Source organism: Corvus kubaryi, unplaced genomic scaffold, assembly GCF_017639235.1.
Source record: "Corvus kubaryi isolate FWS band 111438036 unplaced genomic scaffold, C.kubaryi_AGA036_p1.0 37398, whole genome shotgun sequence".
Classification (NCBI taxonomy): domain Eukaryota; kingdom Metazoa; phylum Chordata; class Aves; order Passeriformes; family Corvidae; genus Corvus; species Corvus kubaryi.
In genome coordinates, this window is record NW_024581137.1 from 12,305,067 (window position 1) to 12,317,982 (window position 12,916).

The 12,916-nt window shown below is 43.2% G+C and overlaps 1 long non-coding RNA gene across 3 annotated transcripts in view; it reads left to right on the forward strand.

Moving 5' to 3' along the window:
* Nucleotides 1-12,916, forward strand: part of LOC121671825 — a 67,548-nt gene that overhangs the window by 25,657 nt on the left and 28,975 nt on the right. The window contains exons 1-2 of one of the 3 annotated variants that reach the window (XR_006018634.1): nt 5,041-12,386; nt 12,484-12,658. This is a non-coding gene — a long non-coding RNA (uncharacterized LOC121671825). Of the gene's footprint in view, nt 1-5,040; nt 12,659-12,916 lie in introns of those variants that run through there. The other 2 variants (XR_006018632.1, XR_006018631.1) reach the window with 2 other exon arrangements.

Genomic DNA, 12,916 nt, shown 5'->3' on the forward strand with positions numbered 1-12,916 from the left:
TTCCATTACGTTGCCTTTTCTTGTCCCTCCTGGGTGAAATGTAAGCCCCTGATTAAGAGCGCTCTTCAGTCACAGTGCATTTGCCTAAAATCCCTTCCGAAAATGACGCCTTTCATTCAGTATTGTTATTGAGTTTCTGCTATGATATATAAAGTATTTTCCATCCTTCTGCTCAGGCAACAGGGAGAAATTAACAGTTGGTGGAAGTTGTTTATTGTCAATGCTGTTTTCTGTGGCTTGGGACAGGGGAAGGAGCCAACAACACCAAAGATCTCAGAGGTAATGCTATGGGAAGACAGTACAAGCTCTCACTTTTCTTGACCTTTCTCACTTTCTTTCTCCATTTCTTCTCCAGCTGCACTATCTAGCACATCTAACCTCTCCCTCTTCCATCAGTATTGCTTCTGGCTCTTGCCTTGCTTTTGAAAGTTCTTTGGGGACCTCTATTTCGCCCTGTGTATCTGTTGTGCTCTAATGTTGAATTGCTAACGCTCCCATGCACTGCCACAGATGCAGGGAGACCTCACATGTTTCAGAACAGGACCGTACTCCCACCACACTTCTAACCAGAAGAGACAGGTGAGTTAGGTACTTTTAAATCTCATTTGCCAAGATTTTTCTTTCCCCATTGAGGATCCAGCCCAGAATTGATTTTTGAAGGAATTATACTGTTTTATGAAGCTGTCTTTTGTGGGTATCTGTGGACCATGATGGTGGACAAAAAGGGTTTTCTTGATTTATCACCCTTCTGCATCACACAAGTAGAAATGTCGGTGATTTTTTTTGTCATATATATCTTTTTATAGAGGTCCATGTGTTGATCACATGTTGAATATAATTTAGACGTTTGGATCTTTGCAGTCTGGAAGAAAAAGGCCAACACTTAGCTGGAAAAGCCAGGCACTTGGGAAGCAGGAATGGAAAGGCTTATAGGGAGGGGAGAGGAGGTAACTGAGGCAAGAGGGAGCCCTTGGAGAGTGGTCCTCAAACCGCGCTGTGTATTTGTCTTTGATGCTGGCAGAGCTGTACAGGCTCTACAGGAAGCTCTGCACTGCTGGAGGACTGCTTTCAGCTGAGACACTGGACCCAGGTCCTATTTTTCCTGGCTCTGGTGACTGTCCAGGAGGAAGTGAGAGATCCTATGACACTTTTTGGAAGAGAAGGACCTGATCCCAGTGCTGTGGATAAAGTTTCCTGTCTGGCAATAAAATACATTCAGCTCTGCGGATGGTATTAACAGGTGCCAACATCAGGCTCTGCAAGCTGTTTGTTAAAGCTGCAATAGTCCTCAGCTGGTCTAAGTCAGGAGAGCTACTTAGATGGTGTCACTACAGGAATTTTTCCCTCTTCCTTTGCTTGGAAATTATTTCTTTCCTTTTTGGTTCTAAGGTAAATTTGGCAGAATAGAAAAAAATTAATTATATCATTGAAACCTGCTTTTTTACGAGTCATGATATGAATCTAGTTTGGTGCAAAATAAAGGTTATATACAAGCAGTTGAACATAGGCTGTCTAGTGACATACATTTCTAGAAAGGTAATGTAGAACACCTAGAGCTAAGAAAGTTTCTGGTGCACAAAGAAAAAAAGTCTTCCAGACTGACAGAAATAAATATTTTGAGAATCCAGTTACCAATGGCCATCCTTGAAAGAGGTATCATGATAAAGGGGCGGGAAGGGGGGTCTGTGTCTGGGCAAGTTTATTTGTTGATTAGCATTTAAAGCATTTTGATACCTCAGGTGAAGGTCAGCCCATTGTTGTGTTTTTCCTTTTTGCAATTAGCTATAGGCGTTTTGTATGGAGCACAAAACATGAATAGCATCTCTTGAAATTAATACTGAGGTGGGTGGAAAGGAAGAACAAGAGAAACAAGCAGAAACTTATTTAACAGGCTGGTTGCTGAACGGTAGCAACGTGGCTTGACTCAAAGCATTACTGCTTTTAGCACATGATTTATTGCTAATGCCCCTTCCCATGACTGGCCTTCAGCCTTTGATGTCAGTCAGCTCTGAATTAATTACTTCATAATGCAAAGTGAAAGTGCAGCAGGTTTGGTTTATTCCCAGTTGCTTCCTGAAGTTGTTATGTTAACTTGCCTCGTCAGTGTTTGCTCGCTCTCTTACCCTCCCGCAAAGCACCTTCTCATTTGTAAATCCAAAAAGCTGGCAGGGGTGTGTGCACCCGTTGTGTTGCCTTGTAATAAATGCAGCCTTTTAGCCAGGGCAAGCGAGACTGATGTAGGAATGCAGGAGATCATATCTTGGGGGGAAAATCAATATTAAGATGTACAATTGCTCCCATGGTATTGAAAGAATTAGTTGATCTACATGCCAAATGACAGCCCCCTTGATAACAGGGATTATGTGTCCTGTCTTTCCAGGCTGTGCTCCGTTGGGGCTGCTCTCTGGGTCCCTCAGGCAGACACAATCTAATTAGTACAACAAAGACCAGGTCGATTTAAAAAAAAGAAAGGCAGGGGCGAGGGGGGGGGAGATGTCAGCGAGAAGCAGTCTCTGGAAAAAGTTGCAGAGGAGGAGCGGAAAATTGGGAATACAAGTTAACCGTCAGTTTGGCTCCACAGATGCTGGAAATTCAGACCCATCGGAGTATTACCAGACAAACCCCGAATTAGCAAGCGCTTACTGCCTTCAAAAGCACTCATTTAATCATGCCCTCGGAAAGGAGGGAGCTTAGAAAACGAGGCAGTGTTGGGCTGAGCGGAAAGGTGGCGGCTTGGACCCACAGCTGCTTATCCACTGCAGACTCACAGACACCTGCTGCAAAAGCGGCTTGTGAAAAAAATGCTTAATTACAGAAAAACCCAACAACCCAGGAACAAACAAAGAATCTAACACTTTTCCCCTTTACTAAATTATGCTTATGTGCAGACGGTTTTTTGCTTTTTGGCTAAGGCTTGGGCAATTAATCTGTACTGCCCATGCTAAACACGAGGTGAATCATTCTCCAGACGACAAGGTGAGGTTTAAAGTGGCCTCTCTGAGTGGAGAACTGGTCTCCATCTGCCGCAGTCACAGCAAGGCAGATGCACCCCACTGCCAACTGTGAACAGACAAGTGATTCTGAGACTCTGTAAGTTTCAGAGTTGTTTTAAACTTGGTGAGTAAGTGTCAGCAATCCACTCTGAACCCAGTATGCAGCCACCTTAGTTGGAATAAGTGCTGGGTTTTCCCTCCTGGGTGCAACTGTGATATTGGCTTTTTCAGGCGCTGTATCTGTTCTATTAGTGCATCCTATCAGCCCCTCAGCACAAAGATTCCCTGGCAGCTTTTGGTGAGAACCAACTGGATGGATGTGGAGTGAGTATGTCCTCAGTGGGTGTGAATTGACCTGGATTCAGAATAAATCCCCTCCTAAATGGTGATGGCATAGAAGAGAGATACTCATGCCTGACACTGGGCTTGCACATGACATTTTTTTGGTAACTTTTTGACAACAGGTGTTAGTACCTTAATATTTTCAGTCTTGGTTTGCTTTTAGACACACAGAGAGAGTCTTGATCTCTTCATAGAGTTCATGCAAGACAGACACCACAGCCCTGGCCTTTTGCAGTTCATTCCGAATCTTGTCTTACGGGTGGATCCTTGATTTATCCTGTCTTTTATGACCGTGCTCCTGAAGTTTAATTTAATTCATTACCAACACACCTGAAGTGCTTTGGTGGTTTGATCTAGGATTTTGACGCAGTTCTCCCTCCAAGGCAAATATTGCAATTGCTCAGCCATGCAAATGGGTGCAGGCGTCTTCAGGCTGTATAATCTGATATACTTAGGGGACTGGATGGCTGCAGGAAGGCTTGCTCACATCTGGAAGTTGCTTTTTTCCTAAGGATCATGAGCACAAGGAGTTCAGGCATTCTTGCACAGCTCCCCACTGACCCTTGAGTTCATGTCATCAGACCCAATCTTGTTGTCTTGGCAAATACTCACACAAATAAGAGCACTCTAACAATGGGATCTTTCTTTTCTTAGCCTCCTTCTCCCTCTGCTCTTGTCCCTTGCTGCCTCCCTCTCCTACATTGGAGATAGAAAATTTGGAGGCAGCGAGGATGAGATCATTGCTTTGCAAGGAGTGACAAGAAAACTGGCTGCATGATTTGGGGCTCTGCATAGCCTTTTCCCAGGGAGCAGATCTGATATTATTTCCCTATCCACAACTGCACAGAGACATCAGCACTTTGGAGACGGTGCTTGCCAGCTGCTTGGGGTAAGACTGTAGATAAGGCCCAGAGATGAGGAGCCATCAGAACACGAATGTCTAGCACAGACTTTGCATTCCTGGCTTTGCTGTATTTACTTACTTAAATCACCCAAGCTTATAAACCATAGTTAGCAAGGCATAGAGTCATTACCCATTCCAGGGAAAGGAGCAGCCTGAGTCATGTGGGGGATGCTGTGTGGGTCCACATTGCACTTTGCTTGAGCTAAGAATATATAAGATACATGAATTTATAAACAGCTTTTAGACTTGCACTACTCTTTAGTAAAAAGTTATACTGAAGCACTGGAACTGGGGGCTCCAGATTCCTATGGATTCCTGCATCAGTGCTGCTTCAAAGCCTCACTTCAGGCTTTGAAGCCTTGCTCCACACATACATTTGCTAGGATGTTCCCCTTCCAACACAGTACTTTTGTATTCACCTGGACCATCGGATAAAAACCCACATCACCACACCTGAGCTCTTGCCAGCTGGCAGGCAGACCGGGCTGCATGCTCATGGATGGCAGAGCAGCTCCAAAACAGCCAGGTGTCTCTTGTATTCATGTTATAGCTCATCCTTTAGCAGAGGTGCTGAGTATGTGCCCCCCTTGTTCCTCCAGTCACAGTTCTCACCAGAACTGCAGGAATTTCCTGCACTGACCGTCTGGACTCAGACATGTTTTTGCAAGTGTGTGCTCTTTGTTTTCACAGAAATAGAATAAAAAACAAACGAGAAGAAGGAAATTCAATAAAAATTACATTTGGTAGACCCAGAAAAAAAATCGATTTTTTTAAAGAAAGACTATAATTTAAAAGCCCAGATGCAGACATTCCTTACTATCCCACTCCCACTGAAAGTTAGAATTGAAATCACCTAGGACTCAGTTCCTCATGTGTGTGTAGTTTGTTTTCCTTTATTAAAATCAACAACAAGAAGTCTGTCAGGGATTTTCTCAAACATCTTGTACAATAATCTACACCAACTTTTTCACGATACACTTTCTAGTACTCTGCTAACGTTTTGGTTTCTAAGACATTGGAAGGTCTTGGGACCACTTTTTGTTTGATATTTTGCCTGTCATGGACAACACCTGCTTAGCTGGAAATTCAGTGTACTCTTGCCAAATAACAAGAACTCATGCTTTGTTATGGGGTGCTATGGCATTTATATCTCTTGGAGAGGCACCATCTTTTGCATAATCATCAGAGCAAAATGTGGGCTGCTACATATTCTAGTAAGCACTTGTATCAGCTGAGGGCAAAACATTTCACTTCACCCATTTCTCTTTCTATAAAATCTTGCACTTTGATGTGTGATGCTTTTTTCTGAAGGATTTTGCATCAACACACTGTAAGCTGCTTCTTTGCATGTTGCAAGTTTAATTCCTTGCTCTGGCAGACTGTAATTGTTGATACAAGCTGTAGTAAATTACCATGTTATTTAACAATTACTTACAATGCATTCCCTGATCATTTGGTGCCTTGGGATATTGTGCCTAATTTCAGGTTTAACAAAAACATATTGTGGTCATTATGTCATTATGCTATGAGAGTATAAAGAGCAAAATAGAGCAAATCAGATAAAGTTGAGTGAGACTTAGCTGTCTGCATTGGAATGTTAGGAACAGTGTCTCTCACCCTTGCAGGCCACAAAGATAATTTCATGACTACTAAGTAGCAGTTGGTTTAAAAAAAATCTATTAGGCAGTGTCTCCACTCTCAGGGGAAATGTCTATCAGCAAAACTGATTAGAGATAAGGGTAAGCAGATGTCAAAACAGAAGACCACCAAAGAACTGAGGTCCTGAAGGGAATGGGGAGAGATCCAGCAAGTATTAAATGTAGGGTGGATTGCTGTGCCATGACTGGGGGGCAATCCTGCCCTCCTTTCACCTCCAGGGAGAGTTTTGCTGGAAAAATATTGCATTCTTTATGTTATATGGGAGAAGTCTGAGTTTCACAATCGTTTTTTTGGGTGAATTTGTATGTGTGCATGTGGTTTGTTGTTTTGGCTTTTTTTCTTCCCGCAAATTGCTTTTTTAACCTTATGAGTGAATGAAAATTAGAAATGTTAGGGAGAACAAAGAACTGTGAGAGGATGTTCTGCAGAATTTCTTGCTTTTTCTGTATCCATGGAGGAGCCAAATTTAAATGATCTCTTTCTGTAGAAAGTACTTCTCCATAATACTTAGTTTTGTCACAGTTTTCACCTGAATTAACTCTCCAGTTATGGGGCTACATAAGGTTTAAAGAAAAGCCAGTAAAAAAGGTCTTATTGAAACTTCCATTGTGGGAGCAGATATGTGAATTTCAGTTGTTACTGAAAAAAAGGTGTAAGAAAATGTAGGCTTTTAGGAAGGAATTAATGAGAACATATCATTTTATAGGTCAAAAATAACTTTATATGTCAAATTATTTTCATGCATTGACATGAAATTTTTGATAGTATTTCACATCCACCCTACTTGTCCTTAACTTCATACATGTAAAATGTCAGGATTTGTGCTGGTCTTGCTTCCCTTGTCCTTCTCTGCCAGCCAGAGAGGACACAAATCACTGCTCTGCACTCTTTTTTCAGAGATATGCCCACATGCATTGAATGGGGCTTCAGGCAACCTTTGCTAGGTAATGGAAAAAACATTTCTACATCACCATGCAAGGCCTGTGGGAGAGTTTTTCATAGAATCACAGAATGGTTTGGGTTGGAAGGGACCTTGCAGATCACTTAGATCCAACCCCCGCTACCATGGGCAGGGACACCTTCTTCTAGACCAGGTGGCTCAGAGCCCCATTCAACCCGGCCTTTTACCACTCAGTTTTGCTTCTCCATCAAAGAGATGAGACTTTTATGTCAGCCTTCTCATTTCTAAGGCACTCAGGAATGCTCCTCTCAGTGAAGCTCTCAGCAAGACAGGCCCCCAGCCAAAAGCTGTCATTGCTTAGGGCTGGGTCCAGTCTTATTTGTATATATTTGAACATACTGAGCTTTTTATTTTCCTGTTATTAGAGCAGCTCATTTTCTGCTTGGGTCTCCCAGCTACCTGTGGGGTATTGTACTTGACACCTCCAAGGCCTCCAGCATGGGCGAGGCAGGCAGTGTCAGGGCTGGAGGAGAGCCTGTCAGATGCCAGGCTGCCCTTGATGCAGACACTGAACTGACGGCATGCTCTTGCTGAGATGGGACAAACTCTGTGCGTGCACAGGATCTGCTGGGATGCAAGCAGGGAGAAGGATGCATGTGGGGAAAACTGGAAGCAGGGGAGCCCTAGATTAAGAAGATGCTACATGATAAGCTAGTTGTGGGACTGATACTTCAGGGAGATTTGCCCCTGTACCATTTGTAAATGACTTGTAGCTGCATCATTGTCCCCAGGCAGGAGGGGTTTTGCAGACTTGGCCTCCGTGCCTGGTTCCCTGCACTCCTCTTTGTGCCCAGCACTGAAGCAGGACTTTGTTATCTGATATGTGGGATGTTGGAGGAACTGGGACTTGTCTGGCAGTCCTGCTCCCCTCCCATGTGAACCTCGGCCTGCTTCCCATTAGCCGCTGCCTGCAGTGGGTGTGTTATCCTTACCCACCTGGCCTGGCACATGTCTGCCATCCTGTTCCTTCTGAAGAACACCAGGAAGATGAGCAACAGGCTGGGTAAGTCCCCACCAGCAGAGGTAACCATATATATGCAGCCTTTTCCCTTTAGCCTTATCATGAAAGGAGCTGGGAAAAGTTAGGCAAATCCCAGGTAGATGATCTGTGCACTTTGACAGCAGCTTCAAACCTTCCACAGGACTATCTGCCTTCTTTTGCTGAAAGAAAGGCTAAATATTATTTATCCTGAAGCACATTTTTTCTCCTCTGCCAGTGCTTGCAACAAGTCAGGGCGAATTACAGAGGCTGCCCTTCCCAGGTCATTCTGTACCTCACTTCTGCAGTAGCCATGCCTGCATGGCACTTGTTTGATGTCTCAGGTATTTTTTGAACTGCTAACTTGGGTTTGTTCGACTTCTTGTTGTCTAAGATCTGGACCTGGGTTTCAGCATGCCTCTACCAGCCAGACTCCTCCTACCTTCCCATCTCCATGCTTCCAGAGCCGTGCTGCCACAAGGGGAGATGTAACCTGTCTCCACAACCACTAGTAAGAAACTGGTTTTCAGAACACAAGTTATCCGTATCCCTCTGTGTCTGATACATAGGTGGGGAGAAGCTGTCCCATCCCCAAGTTGGTTCTTGGGTATTTCTGGCCTTTTGGAGGAAGGTTCTTGGGTATTTCTGGCCCTTTGGAGGAAAAATGCCAACAAAAATAGTAGGGAAAAAATGTGCAAGCTAGAATTGGTTTTTTTCATTTGTTGATATTTTTCTACACAAAAATTCAGAGTTTCATCCCTGCTGCTGTTAGTACTAAAAGAGAAACTGATGAAAGCCAAAGTAGATTTGCTTCATCGGATACCATAATACATCATTCAAAAGGTGAGTTGCAAACAGTGGTTCTAATCTTATAACATTAACCTCTGCCACTCCTCCCCCCAAAATCCCAGCCACCTGGAAAAAAAATGTCTTCTTGTCAAATAAATGATTTTTTAATTCATTGATATATCCGGCAGTGAAATGGATTTCCTTTTTTACAAGGTATGACAATTTTTGCTATGAAATATTTCCATTACAGGAGAGTTTGATTGATTTGAGAAGGGTCCTAGGTAGCAACAGGCTGGTCAAGAATAAAGTTGCCTGAACATTTATGTAGAATGCTGTTTCTAAGTGGGCTAATGCTGTTCCTAATAAGATTGTGTAATGTTTGTAAAACAAGTGCAATATTATATCACTTTTATATCCCTCAATTTGGCAAATACTCATGTTTTCCACTCTTCCTTCTGGGAGGAGTCGTCTATATGACCTGAAAAACTTTTGTCTTTCTTAATGACTCAAGTTGAAAGCAAACAGTACTGGCGTGTGCCAAATATTGATCTGATCCTGGAAGAGGCCGGCCAGCTGTGGGCTGCTCTCAGTGGAAGCTGTACATGGTTCAAACTGCCCTTTGATCAGGCATCATCGCTTCCTGTCTTATTTGTGAGCCAAAAATCAGAGATCTGCCCTCTGTGGGGAAAGTTGAACTGTGCCACTCTGCTCCTCTTTCCTGTGCTTTGTCCTGAACTCTTCCCTATGTACCTGGTCCTTCAGCAATTGCTGGATAACAAATCGGTTGCTTATTCTGACTTTTTTGTACAAGTGGAGAAAAATGCATTACTGAAGTGAGTGTCTCTGACAGATGCTGTACAGGATGCTTCACCCAGAGATATGACCTCTGTGCTGAGTTGTGAGGTATCCTTTCTTTTGAGCAATGCCCACTCTGGTGGAGCGCAGGCTCGGTGCAGCAGGATTGCTGGACAAGTCACCACAAAGACATGGCCTCAAAGACTCTCGGTGGAGAGTGCTGCTCACTTAGAAACATGAGAGGGCTTTCTTCTGTCTAGTGCTAGCACTAGGGAGCCAGGCATTCTCTCTCTGGTTTTGTCTAGAATGAATTGCTATGGCTTCTCCATCACCTGCGCAGTTGCCATAGTATTTTCAACTTGTCTCTAGAGGCAAGTCCCATGCAGAGCTGTTGCAGATCTTCAAGTCCAGTCCAAAATGTGGAATGGCAGTGGCATTTCTTGAGACACCCCATCATGTGTCCATGACACCCACATCAGTTTCCCCATTTTGCCAAGGGAGACAGACCCACTGTGAGCAGGATTGATGCCTGGTCCCCAAACCAAACTCCCCTTCCCTGCCTGCTTGGCCTGGCTCAACAGGGCCTGGGAGACCGCAAACCAACCACCTCGTGGTGCCACTGGGACTCATCACCTCTGTGTTTTGGATGAACAGCCCTGTGTGCATGTAGCTCATGAGCGATGGGTGTGGTCATGTGGGCACAGCTGCGATGGCTCTGCCTCAGGCTCCTTGCTGCCATGACCACAGGCTGGGACCAGCACCAGTATGGAATCACTGTTCTTAATTAGAGCTATTTTAGTGGAGACTGCACCTTCCATGGGAGAAATTATCAGGATTTGGGAAATGCCAGACAGAATCAACTGGAAAAACATGAATCTTTTTGTTGGCATTCCCACACCACGATTTTAATGTTTAAGTTTTTTCCCCTCACTCACAAAAAAAGACAGTTGATGCACAAAAAGCACAGCTTTAGCCCAAAATGGTCTGTTCTCTGTTGCAGTGGCTAAGTCCACTTTACACCCCCCAAGCTGCCCTAAAAGTGGTCTCTCTCTACAACACTGTGCTAAAAAGTTCTTCCTTTGTCTAGATTCTGCTGGTCACTGGCTCTCTCCCCCTCCCATCCCTTTTCCCATTGGCCCCTGTTATGTCACTCAACCTTGCCTCTGCCCCCTAGCCCTCAGACTATTGCTTTTGGATGCTCTGCCCGCCTTTGGGAGCTCTCGGGACAAAACCGGCGCAGGCGTTCGGTTTTGGGTTCTTCACGCCTCTGTTCCCTTCGGGCTGTTGCCATTAAACGCCTCGGAATTGCAGGCAGAGAGCCCCTCTCGCCTCTCTGTCTCCGGTTCGTGCACAGCCTGTGGGTGTGAGCGGCTGCTCGCCACCACCTGCGAAGCTGAGATCGTGAGCCCGCGTGGGTGCTACGAGAGCGCTGCCTGAGCGTGTCCACGAGGGACCCTGTGGGATAAACGTGGCATCGATCCGCCGAAGCCCTCTTTCCATAGTTCGGGATTCGCTGTTACTTTTAAGAGAAACTGGCTTTCCTCCAAGCTCATACGCCAGAGGCTGAATGAGCTAAATTTAAATACCAAAGCATTTCAAATGGATATTTTACATTAACAGCAATCTCATTTATTTTAGTTTAGTGTTTTCACATAGTTTTTCAAAGTTAAGCTAAACCCACTGTATAAGAATGAGTGTTTCATTAATTTTTATAAGAGTTATAAGAAGCATATGTTTTAAAGCTTCCTTTTGTAACATAGCGAAGTATACTGTAGACATGTTTATTTACATAATGGCTGCATTAGAAGAAATTTTCATATGGAAAAATGCAGCCAGACCAAGTAATGGTTACCACAAAGTTAAAAAAAAAAAAAAAATGATATGGGGTGGCAAGAAGCAGAAATAATTAAAAAGTGAAAGGAGTGGATGTGATGTTTTTTTTTTGAGTACTCAAAGTGAGCACATTTCCACCCCTATCACAAAGCCAATGGAAGCACAGCATTCTACAGGAAACTTTCATGAGAAATCACAAAAAACTGTTCTGTGAAAGAATTGAAATATTTCACCTAGAAAACCAGGTCTTCATCTTAAAAAGGTGAGAAATGTTGGTTTTAACTTTATTATTCTGGTCTATTTGCTGTTCTTTTGTGTTCAGTTTTGGTTCAGGTTTCATTTTGTTACATGTAGCATGCACTGTGTATATAACATATGTAAATCAAGTGCTTTACTATGATATAGCAATAAATGAAAAGCACACAAATGTAAATGTTTTTACAATAGCAAAACAAGAATTGACACAAAATAATCATACCTCTTTTGATGAGAAAATTTGTGATATATCTTGGGTGGTGGCAAAAAAATGATTTTCCTGTAAGGAAAAAAACCCCGCCAGCATCTTATCAGCTCAAAGTTACCACAAAAATTATTGAAAAGGGTTACAGCCAATAAACTACATCAGCACATCATCTTACTAGAATCAAGTCAGCAGCTACTGTAACCTCCTTTTGTTTAAGGAAAAGTTTGAAAGGAGCCTCAAAATGTAATTTGTTTTTATAGGCTTTCAGAGCTTAGTAACTGTAAGCCTGACCTTAACAGGAATTTGAATTACCAGTTAAAATAATTTATAGAAGATGCACTAAAGAGGTTTTATATATATAAAAGACATATGTTTTCTTCTCTGCCTTGACTGAAGAGCTGTTGTTTTTGTAGGCATGTGTACTTACCTTTTGTGGGTAGTTTCATAATCTAAGCTTTTCAGCAAGAGGGTAGGTTTTTACATCAGGTATATATTTTGAGGAAAGCAGAAGTGTTTCACTTTATCTGAATACTAGAAGAATATCACCAAGATTTTGCTTTCAAAAAGCCTCTAGGATTGGAACTATTGTGTCCAAGACCAATTGGTCCTAATGTAGAACTGGAACCTGTTGTAAGCCATTAAACTGGAGCTAAACCCCAAATAATCTGGTGAGTATATCAGGAAAGCGGCAAAATTGACATTGCCCCACTGTTCCAGGGATTTGTTTCGACGTTGGGTAACAACTCTCTTGACTTCTCCCTGCAGAAAGTTGTGTAATGTCCTGCTCAGTGAAGGCATGCATTCCTGGAAGAGCGGAGGTCCTGAGAATGTCAAAAGCTCTTGAAAACAGGTCCAGTTTCCACTTTGCCAGACGCTATGCCAAAGACTGCTCTGAGAGCTAATTTTGGATAATGAGCAATCAGCAAGGGCAGAACATCCTGTAAGTATCTACAGCTGAACACTCTTAAACAAGATTGGGATCACCCAGAGCTTTTCTCCTGGGTGTTAATATGATGATTAAAGTTTACAAGAGGCCCATGGTTTTATTTTTGTCTTGTCCCATCCAATGGCAGCTAGGCAGGAAATCTGCTTTAATGCATCGATGTTTTTGGTCACCTATGTGCAGAATGCCTGACATGCTTGTGTAGAATAACTGCTATATAAATTTAGTCATGGTTGCTGTATAAATGGTGTTAGG